Genomic DNA, 15682 nt, shown 5'->3' with positions numbered 1-15682 from the left:
CTTGTGTCTGTTTTTCACTTTGGGAATGTGTGTAGGAAAATGGTGAACTGTGAAGCTTATCTGACAGGATAGCATTTAAAATATGGATTTCCTGGAGGTTTTGAAAGGCTGGATTTGATTTGAGAGGTCTAGTGGAGGTACCAGAACACTCAAGTGCAGTGATTTTCTTTCAGCACCTGAGTTTGAACAGAAAAGTGACCTCTGTCCTGCTGACAGAGGTTTATCAAACATACCTCAGTGGGAGCTGCTGCAGGCAGAGAACGTGTTCTTCTGGACGAATTCCTGACCTTGAGCCCTCTCTGTCTAGAAAATAAATGATGAAATCTTCTACTGGGGGAAATCAGTTGCTTAGAAATGTAGCTAATAAAATATAAATAGTGGCAGTACTCTCTAGGCACGTTATTTCTGCTTTGAGGAAGAGCTGGAGATTGGAAGTTGGCAGACAGCAGCTTTTTGGAGGTTTCATATCAATGCAACCTAAACCTTGTGGGTACAACTAAAGGGATTTTAGTTTAGATTCAGTTTAGAACTCAAGTTCTTTGTGCATTTTTTTAAAGCCCAGCTGGCCACGTAATGAAAAAGGGGTTTGTTTTTTTGTTTTTTGGGGTTTTGTTTTTTTAAGGGTCTGTAAAGAGGTACTTTATACTCACTCAGCTGTTTGGAAATATTTCTGTTTCTTATTTTTAAGACTTCTTTAATGCATCACCAGAGTTACGGTTGAGCACTAGGTCCTTATTAACTTTTGTAAGTGGAGAAGGTGCAGCTTTGTCAGAAGGGAAGTGGGGAGGGACTGCAAGTGGGTCCATGGATTCCCAAGTGGGGCCATTTGCCAGGAGTCCCTGATTTTCCTCTGTAATCGCTGTGCAGTTCATGATTTTTATTTCATTACTGCCTAAGTGCTTGCTCCAGAGTGCAACCAATAATTCTGTTGTATTTTACAAAGTAAACAAGCTCAGATTAATTTGCTAATAAAACCTTTGCTAGTCTTGCATTTTTTCCACTTTAAATGCTCTTGCTGGAAGGCTGAGAGATAAGCTTTATTTGGAGATATTTAGAGTCATGATTTCAGCAATAAGTCCCCAGAGACTGACTATGCACATGACAGCAATCTTTAAAAAAAATATATGGTGACCTTTTCCCTTTCAGATGCAGATTGTTTAGAGCGAAAGTAACTGTAGAAGCATCATGTTGTTTGCTGCCACAAGCTGTTTGCTCTTGTGGCGACGCAGAATTCGGATTGATGATGTTGGTGGAAAATCAGACTGAAATCTGGGAGATGCTGAACTGCAGAAGTGAGACCTTTACTACTGAGCAGGTTCTAAAAACCCTAAAGATAGGAAACACTGAATACAGGGAAAAGTAACTCCATTATTCTGGCCAAATGAAATCTATCTGGTGCTTTAGCCTTTTATAATATTTATAATATTTCTCCTCCCAGGTTCTGTGAGGTGAGAGGATGTTCTAATGCTGTTAAATAATGCAAAACACAGATTTGTGGTTCAGGGCTGAGCTGAGGAGCTGTCGTGTTCCTGTGCTTGTCAGCCTCTGTGGATTTGGGTTGGTTTCTGTCTTTCCTCATTGCTCTTTGGATGAGCATCACTGGGACTTGTTGGCCAAAATTTTTCCAAAATTTGGCCAAGTGTGTTATTTTTATGCTTCATTTGAGTGAATCCATCTAAGTTCATCCTTTCAGAGAGTCTCTGAAGTCTCAAACCTGCTGCTGCCAGCAGGAATTCTGTGACTGATTTCAGTGGAATAAAGATTTCATTATTTTCTCCATTTTTTTCCTCCTGAGAGTAGAATGATACAGAGATTGTTTCTTTTGTATCCCTTTGCTTATGCCATGATTTGGACACATGAGCGGACGAGGAACATGTCTGCTGCTTTATCTGTAAAATGACTGCCAAAAATACTGAAATGATTTAGCAACCAACACTTGTTTCTCTCCACAGTGTACGGGTTATGGCTCAGCATTCCAGCATGCGTGGTAGGATCCTTTCTGACTGTTTCCATCTAAATACTTCTGCTTTATGGAAGGAAGCTGAGCAAATAAACTGCTCCTCATCATAGGTCTCTCCAAGTTTAGAATATCCTTCAAATTGCAAAAGAAAAGCTCAGAGAGGTCAACTGTGTGAGCTCTGTCTGAAGTTTATCACTGGTTAAACCCCCACAGCTTATTTTATGTAGAGTTCTTGCTTTTTTTGGGGAACAAGCCTAATTGCTATTCCAAGCTTGCAGCCTCTGTTGCCTTTTATTACTAAAATTTGATGCTGGAATGCCGAGTATCTTTTTAAACCCAAGGATATGCCACCCAAAAGGCTTGATTCTCAAGCCATAAAAGCTTTGTGTAGGGAAGTATAAACTCAACTGATTAAGAAATTTTGAAATGCAGGTTTTATGTATGGGTTTTGTGCTCCTTCACACCCTGAGGACGGCCATAAGGCAGGTTTTTCTATTGTGTGTCATAGGAGTTCACTGAGCCCTGGAAACAACAGGACCTGACTCCTAAGAGCTGTTTTCTTGAGTGCAGAAGACATTTTTGCTCTAAGGAGTTGACTCAGGGAACCTCATTAGTGTTACATGTGGCATGAATTCACCTCCAGAGACATGTAACCATCACCCTGGATCAGTGCATCTGGATGGTTGCAAGATTCTTCTTTAATAACCAGGTACAGCTTGGTTTCTGTAGAATTTTACTTTTTTATTTTAATTTAAAGACTACACGTGTGTCTGCATCCAGACACAAAGAGGGTATGTGACCCGAGGATGTCCATTTATATGCCAGAAGCTGCTGAGATCTCCTGGGTTTGCAGAGCTGAGTGTTGAAATGGCAGATTTGAAGGAGTCAGGACAGTTTTCCTCCCGCTGTGGCTGTGTGTCACAGAGCACTGTTAAATGGCCACAGACACTTTCAGTCCTGGCTGCTGTGCCTCTGTGCACGGGGTAATGGATGTTCAGAGGGCCGTGGACTGCGTGAGGCTCTCGAATGTGCTGTGGGAGATGAAGCTGGAATGAGATCCTGGTTGGGGTCCTGGGATGGCTGTCCTAATGCTCTCTGCCTTCCTGGAGGGGCCATAGGTTGTTTAGCAGCCATCTGGCCTTCAAGCATTGCATTCTTTGCCTTAAACTGCTCCCATCAGCTTTAGCTTCATCTTCCAGGAGGACTCAGTGTGGTGTAGTTTTACTGTGGGGATGCTGGCAGCTGCTCCTCACGAGCTTATTGGGCTCGTTTAGACCCAAACAGGAAACGCTAACTTGCCATTTGGAGTTTGCTTTGTGCTGCTCGTAGAAAAGTCCAGTGCACTCTCAGCTAAATGTTTCATTTGCTGTGGGAATTTGCTTTGGCTAATGCAGTTTTTAAGACCTGTTGGTTCATTCTGAGGTCGAGGAACATTTATGTAAGAGAGTCCTCAATAACATTCCTTTAACTTGGCAAGTTGAAAAAGCACAGCACCAATTTTTTTCTCCTCTCTGGAGTATTGAATTTTTTGCATGGATCCTCTTGATTTCCAAAGAGTAACATTGCTTTAAAAGTCTGCCTGCAGCATCATGTAAAGGTAGAGACAGGCAGTATGGATTAATTCCCATTGATCACCCTGGCTCCCTATTAACGAGGGTTATCCCAAACCCCAGCACATGAGGTTTTCAGGTAGACAGAGGTAAGATTTGACTGAGATTCCATACTCCACCTTTCTGCTCTTGGGATTTTTCAGGCATCCAAACATGGTGGAGATGGCAGATGTGAGGGAAGACTCCCTGTTCTCTGTGTGTAGCTGCTTCTCTTTACTGAAAATTCCACAGTAATTTGGTGTTTTCTATCTCACCCTTCCTGATAAATTCTCAAAAGCATTTATCTTCTCTCACTCCATAAAAACCCCTCACTTTTTGGTAAAATCCACATTAAAAGCATCAGGTTAGGAAACATTTGTACTGATTTCTTTCCCTAAGAAGGCAGACAGGCTCCTGCCAAATGCAGCAAGGTAGATTGGAGGCTGATTTTCCTGAGCTGCCTCATGTCAGTTCAAGCAATAGGAAAATGAAATTGTCTCTTCAGAGAGGTGGGTTTTTTTTTCTTTTTACATTAAATGCTTTTTCTTGCCCTTTCATATGCAATTATTTGATTGCGTGGGCATGAAATTCATGTTGGATTATGTAAAGCTGAAGGAGGAGGAAAATCAGAGACACTGCTGAGACACAGGGGGAGATCCCTGGCTGACTCCTGTAATTTCAGATATCATAGAAACACTTGAAGGAAAGCTGCCCTTAATTTTATTTGCCTCCCTCTTGCCATATATTTTGGGAGAGAATGATACTGATTGTTTTATCACCCCGTTTTATTGACAGATCCTGTGCTCTGCAAATGTCAACCCTGGTTTAACAACAAAAGTGTGTTGTATTGTGGAACGATGGAGTTGTGTCAAAGCTGTCTCGTTAGGAGAGTTTTCCTGAATCATGCTGGGTCATTTTTCTGTGGAGGGATAGCTGAAAAGGCAAGAACCAGGGTGAACAACTATGTGCCAGTGTGTGGGCTCTCCTCCTGGAGACATCACCTGGGCAGGTGAGGCAAATGGCATGAGGAGGGGAATTTGAATAACGAAAAAAAAAAAAAAAAAAAAAATATAGGTGAGGTGCCTGCACTGAAGAGAGTAGTTCTGAAGTAATATTTGAAATTACTGTGTGGCAGCTCTGACACTCCACTGCTTCTTTCTCAGGACTAGTACTTTTTACTCACACAGATTTTTATGATTAAGAGAAACTAGGATCCACTTGTTGGGTACCTCAGTGACATCAGGACATTCCCAGTGCTCCAAACTGAGAAGCAATGATGCATGTTTGAAAATGCCAGTTTGGTCCCTTATCCCAGGCAAGTTACCTGCGAAAACTGCTGCATTTTGCAGGTTTTAAGGGGGTGGGGGGGGGATGGGAAAAAGATACACAATGGATGTGATAATTTCATGTGAGAGAAACCCCAGGTGATGAGAAAAAGTTGCTTTGTAAAGTCCTAAAAATACTATTTTGACCTTGAAACGTGTTCAGCCTTTTTTGTCGTACTGCAGTGCTTGCAGTGATACCTGTGGTGAGTTAATCTCTTCGTTAGCTACGTCTGAGTGCTCAGCAAAATGGATCCGTCAGCTGGGTGAGCATTCCAGCATTGTTTTAGTGCAAAGAGATGTCACCATTTTTAATAGCACATCCTGGGAGGGTGGCTAAAGCTTCTCACTGCTGAGAGGGACACGGCTGGGCTTCAATTAAAGGTTGAAAACGCTGGCATAGTAAGTATATTCTAGTGCCTAAACACATGCAAATGTGTACACACACACTTCCGTCTCTGTCTTTCTTTTACATGTGTGAGCCTTAAGAAAATCTGCAGTTTTGCTGCTGATCTAGTAGGTGATTTTCTGTCTGTAAAAGAAAAAAATGTGATTTTTAACTGTATAGGTGTGGAACTTCATGTCTCTATCCAGAACTGCAAGGAAAAACTGCTGTTGTAAAGAAAGGTAAATTGCAGATTCAAAATCCTTTTTTTTTTTTATTCTCAAATTTTGATAACGGCTCTCAAGCCTTTTCTAAGTGCTTTTTTGTAATGACTTTGAAGTGCTTTCTCAGATTTGTTTTCAATATGTTTGTCTTGTAAGCAACACTTGATCCAAGTATTTTACTGCCTAGAAAAAATAAATGCAGATTTTCAATAAGCATTCCTGAATTTAAAAAAAAAAAAATCCATACTGCTAGTGTATTGGAAAAACTGCAGTTCTCATGGTCCTTTTTGGCTTTAGCCCCTAATATAAAGCTATAATAAAAAACTTGATTTCTAGCTTAGACTTTTATGTGCTTGACCTTCAAATTTCAGACACTTCTTTGCTGAAATTGAGCTAAACCTAGGCAAAGTGTTGTGGTAAGTGATGGGAGGGAGGAAAGAACTCATTGTGCTTAAAGCTTCTTCCCTGGGTGATGATTAGTTGGCCTCCTAAGATCATTAATGAGGTAAAGAAATTACTGCTGATGCAGTCAGGGTGTCTGGTTTTCTCTCTTGTGAGAGAATTTGGGTTCTTAAAAAAAAAAAAAAAAAAAAAAAACCAAAAAACCAACCTACATCTTTTTAGACTGGATGAAAGTTGCTGATGCTCCTGGCTGCTCACATTAGGATGCTGCTGCCTCATTTCTGCCCCGTTTTTATCCACTGGAAGTGAGCTATGCTGGCACAGGTGTGTCAGCAGGTAGAGCTCACACATTGCCAGATTTGCACATCTGTTGGACTCTGTGTCACTTCCAGCAGTTTTGTTGCACCTCAAAACACTTTTTTTGTTTTCTAACTGCTCTTTTTCTCAGAAATACTACTTTTTTTTTTCTCCCAGAGTTGATAGTTGAAGTGCCTTCTACTGTTTCATAGAATTCTCTGAGCCAGCTGCAGGTGATCTGCCTTTTCTTTCTTCCTGCAGCATGGTTTGGGGAACTTTTGAAGTAAAGGAGAACTCCAGTTGGAGTCCAAAGTCAGGAGAGGGTTACCCTGCCCAAAGGAGCTTTCAGGTGGGTTCCCAAGCAGTGTATGGAAAATATGCTTTTTTTTCAGTCATGGACTCGTAGAGTTTTAAGATTGGAAAAGCCCTCCAAGGTCTAAGTCCACCTGTTCCCCCAGCACTGACAAGGACACCGCTAAGCCACCTTGTAAGTGCCTCGTGCCACGAGTGAGCCGGGAGTAATGCACCTGGTAGCACTGGAGTGGGATAAAAGGCAGTTCTTCATCAGGAGCCATTTAAAAGATGAGATCTCCTTTCAGTGGGATCTGGGTTTGCTTTGGTTGGTTGTTTTTTTAAGGAACTAATTTGGAATTTAAGATTATTATGCCCTAACCTGCTCAGTGTATTTTGGGGAAAGTAGTTTGATTTACTCTGGGCAGTATACAGAGTAAAAAGCAAGTTCTAAAGAGGTTCAGTAACAAACTTTTATTTGCAAGCTTGCAAAGGTAAAAGAAGGTACTAGGCAAATTTTAAAACAACATCCAGACAAAGATGCTTTACAAGCTTTAAATTAGCAAACTTCAACTCAGCCAACTTTAACTTACCCAGACACAGCAAGGCACTTACTAAGATAATGACTGGATTTTTTTTTTTTTTTGACTGGCTTACATTACATTTTATTATATTATATTTTGAGAAGAGGAAGGTAGGAGAAGAAAGAGAGAAAGAAATAAAAAGAGAAAAGAGAGAGAGAAAAAATATTTATTGATTACCCCAGGATCCCGTGTGGTCTCAGCTGCTTCTAAATCCAGGGCATTGGAGCATCTTAACCCATGTGTGTCACTTCCTTTTGTCTGCTCCGTTCTCCTGGGGCTCCCCCAGGCATGGATGCACCTGAACGTTCACGGTGAGGCCCATGCAGTCAGTCACTCCCATTTCGTATGAGGACACAGGTCAGTACGTGCCATTTTGGGAATCTCAGCACACTGTGGGTGAATCACTGCCATTTTGGGGCTCTCGGCAGCCTGTGGGTCAGCCACCGCCATTTTGTGTAAGGACGCAGGTCAGTTCCTGCAATTTTGGGTCTCTCAGCAGACTGTGAGTTGGTTCCTGCTGTTTTGGGGCTGTCAGGAGGTTGTAGGTCAGTTGCTGCCTTTTTGGAGCTGTCTGTGGGTCAGTCACTGCCATTTTGAGGCTCTCAGGAGGCTGTGGGTCAGCCACCACCATTTTGAGGCTCTCAGGAGGCTGTGGGTCATTCACAGCCATTTTGTGGCTCTCAACTGTGATTTGGTTCCCACCATTTTGGGGCTCTCAGCGGTCTTTGTGGGTAAGTTCTCGCCATTTGGGCTAGGCCGTGGGTCAGCCATGGCCATTTTGAAGCTCCCAGCAGTCTGTGGGTCAGTCACCACCATTTTGTGGCTCTGAGCAGGCTGTGGGTGAGTCACTGGCATTGTAGGACTCTCAGCAGTCTTTTTGGGTCAGTTCCCACCATTTGGGAGCAGGTGGTGGGTCAGCCACAGCCATTTTGCGGCTCTCAGCAGGCCGTGGGTCAGTGCCTGCCATTTTGGGAAACTCGGGAGCTGTGGTTGATTCACCGCCATTTTGTGGCTCTCTGCAGGATGTGGTTGAGTCACTGCCATTTTGGGGCACACTGTGGGTCATTCACAGCCATTTTGGGGTTCTCAACAGGCTGTGAGTTGGTTCCCACCATTCGGGGGCTCTCAGCAGTGTCTGTGGGCCAGTTGCTGCCATTTTGGGGCAGGCCATGATTCAGCTGTGGCTATTTTGTGGCTCTCGGCAGGCTGTGGTCAGTTGCAGCCATTTTGTGGCACTCTGTGGGTCATTCACTGCCATTTTGCAGCTCCCAACAGTCTGTGAGTCGGTTCCCACAGTTTTGGGGCTCTAAGCAATCTCTGTGGCTCAGTCACCGGCATTTTGTGGCTCTCGGCAAGCTGTGGGTCAGTCACCGCCATTTCGTATAAAGACACAGGTCAGTTCCTGCCATTTTGTGGCTCTCAGCAGTCTTTTTGGGTCAGTTCCTGCCATTTGGGGGCTGGCTGTGGGTCAGTTCTTGCCATTTTGTGGCTCTCCAGGGGCTGTGGGTCAGTCACTGCCATTTTGTGGCCTTTAGCAGTGTGGATCAGTCACTGCCATTTTGGGGCTGGCCGTAGGTCAAAAATGTAAGTCCAGTTAATACAGATATTCTGTTCAGCTTCTGCTCAATATTCCAGCTTTGACCATAAATTGATTCTTTTTTGTCCAACACTGTTACCCCACCAAAAAAAAAACCTCCTCATCACTTCTTGGAGTGATTCTGTTTCTGAAGCCAATATTAATGTTATGACCTGCCTGTGAAGGTGTTGATAATAGATCCCCACGTTGTTAATAGATCCCTTGGGATGGATTTGAGTGAAATTACTGGTGTTTATAAATAACTATAACTATAAATATTACTATAACTATAAATATTTGGGGTTTATTTTAGAACGATTTGGTTGCAGTGGGAAGGAGGTGTGTAGCCATTTTTGTTATTATCTGTAGAAATATAGCAATATAAAAGCATAAGAATATAATCCAATGAAATATGTAAAGAAGAGAAAGAAAGGATAAAGTAGAAAGATATCCCCAGCCGTGGATCCAGCAATGACACGTCATTGTTGTATTTCAAAAGCTGGTTGGTCAAAGTGATGGTCCCAGCTGTGAATCTGTCAGGGCAGGGGGAGCCCCTGAAACATAATGTGTGTGTAGTCTGTGTTTGCTGCCAAGTTTTGAAGAAAATCAAACTGCTGAATTGCTGCAGGTCCCTGGATAATGAAAGAAATTTGACAATTAGTAGGCATGTACTAGTTTTTTGATGACATGAGTCTCCTCCACAGGTGCACGTGTGTACAATATTTAGGAAAGTATGTATTATGAAAGTTAAACCAGAACACTCCATGCTTCAAGTGGAATTCTGGGGACCCTTGCCAGTTTTCCCACCTCTAGCCCAGATTCCTGAAGCCCTCATGCTGAAGTGAGAGCAGGCTCACTGCACGCGGCCTGGGTGCTGGCTGCTCCGTGTCTGTGGAAGCAGCACTGTGCTTTGTAGCCTTTCTCTGGACGATTTTCATTGCATCCAAGATCAGCTCCAGATGAGTAGAGAAGTCAGGAGATATTCTGACCGTTTGCAGAATGGAAATAAACTGTGTTTGTTGGGGTGGCAGAGGGATGGGCTAGAAGGTGCAGCAGAAGGAGAAAAAAGCCATGGGGAGGCTGTCTCAGGTGGGAGGGAGCGAGGAGATAGGCAGGGAGCCAGGCAGGAGGTGGGCAGGGACAGAAAACATCTGGAGGGGAAGTGCTGACACACGCTCTTGTTTTATGTGTGTCACCTGGCTGTGAATGCTGCAATAAAAAATAGTCTCCTACAAGACAGGTCAATAAATAAATTTGAAATTGCAGGCTTTATTTCTCAACGAGTCATGCTCCATGTATTTTCATGTACTAAGGATGTAAACACTTTTCTGATTGTCGCGAAGCTGTTTCTCTAATTCAGAGTGGTTTCCAAGCCATTCCAAGCAATTTTCTAACCTCTGCTAGAACATTTAGCAAATGTATCCTACATCAGTACTTAGGCCAGCCAGACAAGATATTTACATCCTTCCCCAGCTCTGAGCTTTTACCACTGTCCAGAAAGAACACAGCAACTAAATCTTGTTGTGATGAGGCAGAACTATCCCAGCCAAGCTTTTGCCTCTTTGTCTGGCTGATGTCTCTGCAGCAGCAATTATTTAAAGCTCTGTGAAGTGCTGTAATTCACATGTCTCTGTAAATAAATGAGTATCTTGGGAGAAAGGCTATGGCAGCTAATGGGGAATGAGAAACTTGGAAAGGACCTTCTAGTCAGTATATTTCTGACTTCAGCAGGACAAAGAACCTGCCCGAGAGCTAGATGTGCAGATTTTAAGAAAAAGGAGGGGAGATAATAAAAGTTGCAAACGAAGAACAGTTTGGTGTACTTTGAAAGGGGCAAAACCAGGTACAAGGTGCTCTGTAAGTCTTTATAGACATTATGATGTCAGGCTTAATCATGTACATGTTTTAAAATGGTTCAGAATACAGTTCAAAACTTAAAATTAGAAGTAGTTCAGCAATATTTGTTTTGTAGCCAATAGCTGGTGTAAGCCCATAGTCGAGTGAGGATTTTAGGTAGAGATTTTGTTTGTATATACTGGGTTTTTTACCTTTTTTTTTTTGTTTGTTTTAGCCAGTACATTTCTGTAGAAAATAATCTAATTCTTAAGATCATAGGCTGGTTTATGTTGGAAGGGACCTTAGAGATGATTTAGTAGCAATGTGTGTGCCTACGGGTGACAAGGAATTGGCAGATGTCAGTGACGAGTCAGGAATTTCTCCTTGCTGTGGAGAGTTATGATGTAGCAGAGAGAGAAGGCTTGGCTACAAAACTACAGGTGTCATCAAGTGCAGTTCTTTACTAGATCTGCCAGAGCTCAGGATTTGGAATAACCTGGAAAGTGGATAAGAGACAGAATTCTTCTTTCCACTCTGGGGACCTGGCTTGATTGCTGGAGCTGCCTCCTCACGCTCTAGCCAAAGATAGCAGATGATTTTTAATGGCCACACCTCTTTAGGATTGTTATTTTTTTGTCTCCTCCAATAAAGGATGGAAGAAATGTTGTTCTGTTTCCGAAAAATACGACGGGCATCGTAAGTGCTTCCAAAACTAAGAATTCTTTAGAAGAATAACCGTGGTCTGGGGAGGAGTGGACTCAAATTCTTTGTTAGTGCCATGTTTGCCTAACAGGACCCTTATTAATTTAATTAGTATTTATTGTGCTGACCCAATTATAAAACGTATATCAGCTTCTTCTGGTTTTTAGCAAGTTCCAAGGAAATGGAAGCGGTAGGTTCTGTCGCAGAATCACAGAATGGTTTGGGTTGGAAGGGACCTTGAGGAATCCTCCCATTCCAACCCCCTGCCATGGGCAGGGACACCTTCCACTATCCCAGGTTGCTCCAAGCCCTGTCCAAGCCAGCCTTGGACTCTTCCAGAAAAGTATTTCTGCAGCTTATATTGTTGCATGACTAAAAGTTTGTGTTTACGTTGTTGAATTTACAGATTACTGTATCAATTTGCAACATGGAGTTTTCTTGGCTGGTTTCCAGCATTTGTGATGGAATTGTGCTGGCATTCCTAATCCTTGAGAGAGCCTGAATTCAGACTAGCACACAGGGTGTTAATGGAAAAATGAAAGCATTCTTGATTTTTGAAGTATTTTTTGTGTGAAAGAGCTTGTGCTTTAGAATGTGGTTGGAGGCTCCTTGGTGTCCCTGCAAGAGCAGCCTCCAAGCCAGGCAACTGGCTGATTTAGAGCCTACGGAATTGCTGCTGTCCCCAAACTCCAGCCAGTGCCAGGAAACCACAAGAATCGAACAAACAATAGGATTTGTTTGGTAAAAAAGATTTTTTCCCAACCCTGCAAGATGTCATTTGTTGTACATCAGGGATTTATGAGGAGGGAGAAGAATTCCACTTCTTTGAGCCCAGTCTCAAGGGAATGTATGAGCATGTCTTTGGGCCTGTGAAGAACTTCTGAGCTGCTTCAGGGAAGGCACACACAGCTTAGGGACTGGTCAGGACAGCTCCCAGAAGTGCTGAGGAAGTTGAGTGCAGCTCAAGTGTGACGTGACTTCATCTCTTTAGCTTCTGAAATGAATTTTGCTTGTCCCACACTCATCCAGCACAGTGGTTGAAGGCTAACCTTTCCCAGCACTGCATACACGATGCCTTTCCCTGTATACATTTCACAGCCTGCTGTAGGCTGTGTGACCCACAACAGCTTGGAACTTTTCTAAAACTTCCGGGATATCCTGGAAAAGTTTTATATTACATGGCATGACTTAAATATTTCCCAGGCATTTTTCTGAGAACATTTTTTTCAGATAAAATAGCGGTAAGCAGATATTGATTTTGTGCTAAGGAAAAGAAAATAGTTTTCCTAGAAGCAATGTAGCATGAAAACCCCTGTCCTGTTTCATACAGAATTAAAGGCATGTGTTATTGGGACAAAATCAAACCAGATTTCTGATGAACTCTTGATAGTTTTATTACCACTCAAAACCCAGGTATTGGAAATTCTCATTGGAACTGAACAGCCAAGAAAGATGTAAGCAGCTGAAAGTTTTTGGCTTCGGTTTTATCTTTTTAAAACATAGAATTGCTCTTTCAATTGCCTGAAATGAACATGAAGGACATAGGTCACAATTAGCAATAATATCAGTGAGATGGTCTGGAAAGAATCAGCCTTACTGGAGCCTCTCCCATCTTGAAAAGGTGAAATTGAAATCTTTAACACATTTCTCTTCTAAGAAACAGGAACTGCAGTTGCTTTCTGTGGTATCGAGTTCAGGTGAGCAGTCCTGGGATTCTGAGGTAGGTGGTTTTAATTTCTCCTTGGATGACTCTTCCCTTACAATCTTGGTGTAAATAATTAAGCTGATAACTGTTTCGCTGCCCTATCAGGCATTTAGCAGAGACTTGCCACAGTTAAATGGTGCAGAACCTGAAGATCTTGCAACCTTAAATACTTAAAGATAATGATAAAACACTGGAAACAAAACTTGTAGAGTTGTAGAGGAAAAGTCATTGGCAAGACATGCTCTTTGCCTTATAAAAATCTTGAAAATTTAGAGGTACCAATAAAATCTTTTGAAAATGAAAAGAAAGAAATACCAGATTGGCCTAGGAGTTTGGTGTGGAACCAGCAGCTCTTGGCTGTGTACAAATTCTTTCAAAGAAACAGTTGGAAAAGCTCTTTGCAGGGTTTTTATTGTGTTTTTCTTTGTCACTTTTGTTGCCAGAATGATTTAATGTGGGCTGAATACTTGCTGTGTCTTATTCTCTCAAAGTTTTTTTACACAAGCATCTCAAAAAAAGGCAACTTTTCTCTGTTAGACAGCTCAGGCTGGCTCTTTGGAGCAGAGGAGCAGCAACTGCAAGGTAGGATAATCCAGATGGATTTTGGAAGGCCTCAGGCCAAGGCTGTGTATCCTGGGCCTCAGGAGTCTGCTTATGGCTTTGCCACAGCAATCAGAGACGGTCGTTCCCTGGTTTGCAGTCCTGTTTACTGAGAATGGCAAGAGAGAGCCTGACTTTGAGACGTCCCAGGAGCCACAGATTGTAGTAAAACCACTGAAATGTCAGTGGTTCAAGTGGTTAGTGATTCATATGGCACCAAACCCAGGAATAATTGGGAATTTCTATTGAGCAATGCTGTATTTTTGTAAGAGTAGAAAAGTTGCACTAGTTGAGCAGATAACTGTCCATCTGGCCTAATATCCCACTTCTGGGTACTTGAAAGCAAGGTGTTAGTCTGCCTCTCCTCAATATCCTGTTAATTATCCAACACTGTAGCTGTGTTGGGCTTGGAGCAGAGGGGATTTCTTCCTGATCCCAGCTGGTGATCAGCTTATGCCTTGATGGTATGGACTGATAGCCCATATATAATTCTTATATAAGCCAGCAGCAGTTTCAAATTTAATCCTTTTCGTAATGGAAATTGCATTTATGTTTTGCAGGCATCCACCAGGCGAGGTGGAATCTTAAATATTCCAGCAGCCTTTGGAAGTTTGCTGCCTAGTTTGTCTCAGTAGCATCATCCAACCTCCTGTGAATTTGGTTAAACCACAGCTGCACTTAGCCTCTCTCATAACAGTAGGAGCCGAATCTTTTCATCCATGATGAATAAAGTCCTATTATGTCTAACAAGATTGACCCCAATCCTCCCTCATAGGACAGGCAGCGCTCCATCTGTACAAATTTCAGGCACTAAATTCCTCTTCACTCTAAAAAGTCTCTGATTTTGTGGATAGTTTGAGCAGCCATGGTTCTGTTATTTGCTGGCCCTTTTCAAGGACACCCAAAAGCTGTGGTGGGCTTTTCCTGGTCTACAAAGACTCCAGGTGTTCTTTGTAGATGCCTCCCATTGGTGTGGAAGAAATATTGGTAGTTGGGATTAAGTATTTTGGATTTCAAAGATGGGATTTCTTTACAGGAGCAAGCTCTTGGTCTCTCCTTCTAATTTACTAATGCTGTCACTTCCTTCTGGGTTTTGGCTTGCTTCCAGTCTAGTCTGAACAGCAGCTGTGACCAAATGTTTTTCTTCATTAAACTTATTTTGTAAATCAGTTGTGCTGTATCCCTGTTTGACTGCTGAAATGACATTTGGATCACAGTTGTCTGTTCTAGATTAATAGGCAGTGTGTCTATATAGGGAGTTTTACTGTGATGGCATGTAAATGGACGAACAGAACTTGATTCTGTCTCATTTTTGCTCTTGGCTGAAGCATCTAGGCAGTTCCGTGAGTATATTTTAAAAGCCCAGTCAATGCCTTCCTTATCTCCCAGGGAATGTAGTGTTGGACAAGGCCCCGTGCCACTGGAATCTGGCACTGCCTTGACTTTGTAAGAGAAAAACAGGTTAAAAATGTGGCTTTGTAGCATTGGCAGCACCCACTTCAGTCTTGCCTTACGTCACCAAGATCAAAAGAGAGAGCTGTCAGTGACAGCCATGTCGTTCATGTCATTGCACTTCACAGGCAGCTTCCAGCCGCCTGAAGGGGATCAAAGATGGAAGAGAGAAATCTGGCTGTCTCCATCCTGGAAATTCACTGCAACTGCGCTGATGTGGCTGCGGTGTCCGTGAGCCAGCCACGTGTCCTTAGGGGTAAGTATTCAGGGGATTTTTAATTGGTGGAATGAAATGGGAATGGCCATATTGACAGTTACCATGTCTCTCCTGTGGACAAGAGCTTCTTGGGATGTCTTCATGAAATTCCCTGTAACTGTGCAGTAATCCCACTATACCTGTGTCTATGAACCTTTTATATATTTTTATGAGTTGGGTGTTTGTTTCTTGCTTGCAAATAGTTGCAAACAGGCCTGATTTTACTTCCTGGGAATGTTGACAAACTGGTGACAGGCATTGGTTGGCCTTCTGACAGAAAACAGGTACCATTTCTCACACCCGGTTTTTATTTTCTGTGCTTTCCTTTCCTATATTGCAAACTCAATCCCAGGGAACATGATCCAACCCACAGCAGAATTCCAGCAGGGCCCAGGCCCATACTGTGTTCTTCTTTATTCCTGGTGCAGGCAGTGTTCAGCAGGAACTGGAAATCCGATGTGAATTTGTACCACAGCTATATGGAGATGTCTCTAACTCAAA

General features: G+C 42.6%; 1 protein-coding gene across 2 annotated transcripts in view; it reads left to right on the top strand.

Annotated features, from left to right (window-relative positions):
• The first annotated feature begins 9759 nt into the window (after positions 1-9759).
• The window catches only part of ADAMTS3 (ADAM metallopeptidase with thrombospondin type 1 motif 3), a 98058-nt gene continuing 92135 nt past the window's right edge, over positions 9760-15682 (top strand). The window contains exon 1 of one of the 2 annotated variants that reach the window (XM_064416271.1): positions 9760-15181. The gene's annotated coding sequence lies outside the window, so the exon portion shown is untranslated. The remainder of the gene's footprint in view (positions 15182-15682) is intronic. The other variant, XM_064416273.1, reaches the window with a different exon arrangement.

Source organism: Passer domesticus, chromosome 4 (genome assembly GCF_036417665.1).
Source record: "Passer domesticus isolate bPasDom1 chromosome 4, bPasDom1.hap1, whole genome shotgun sequence".
Classification (NCBI taxonomy): domain Eukaryota; kingdom Metazoa; phylum Chordata; class Aves; order Passeriformes; family Passeridae; genus Passer; species Passer domesticus.
The sequence above is the reverse complement of the archived record's forward strand: the minus strand, read 5'-3'. Positions and strand labels throughout refer to the sequence as shown.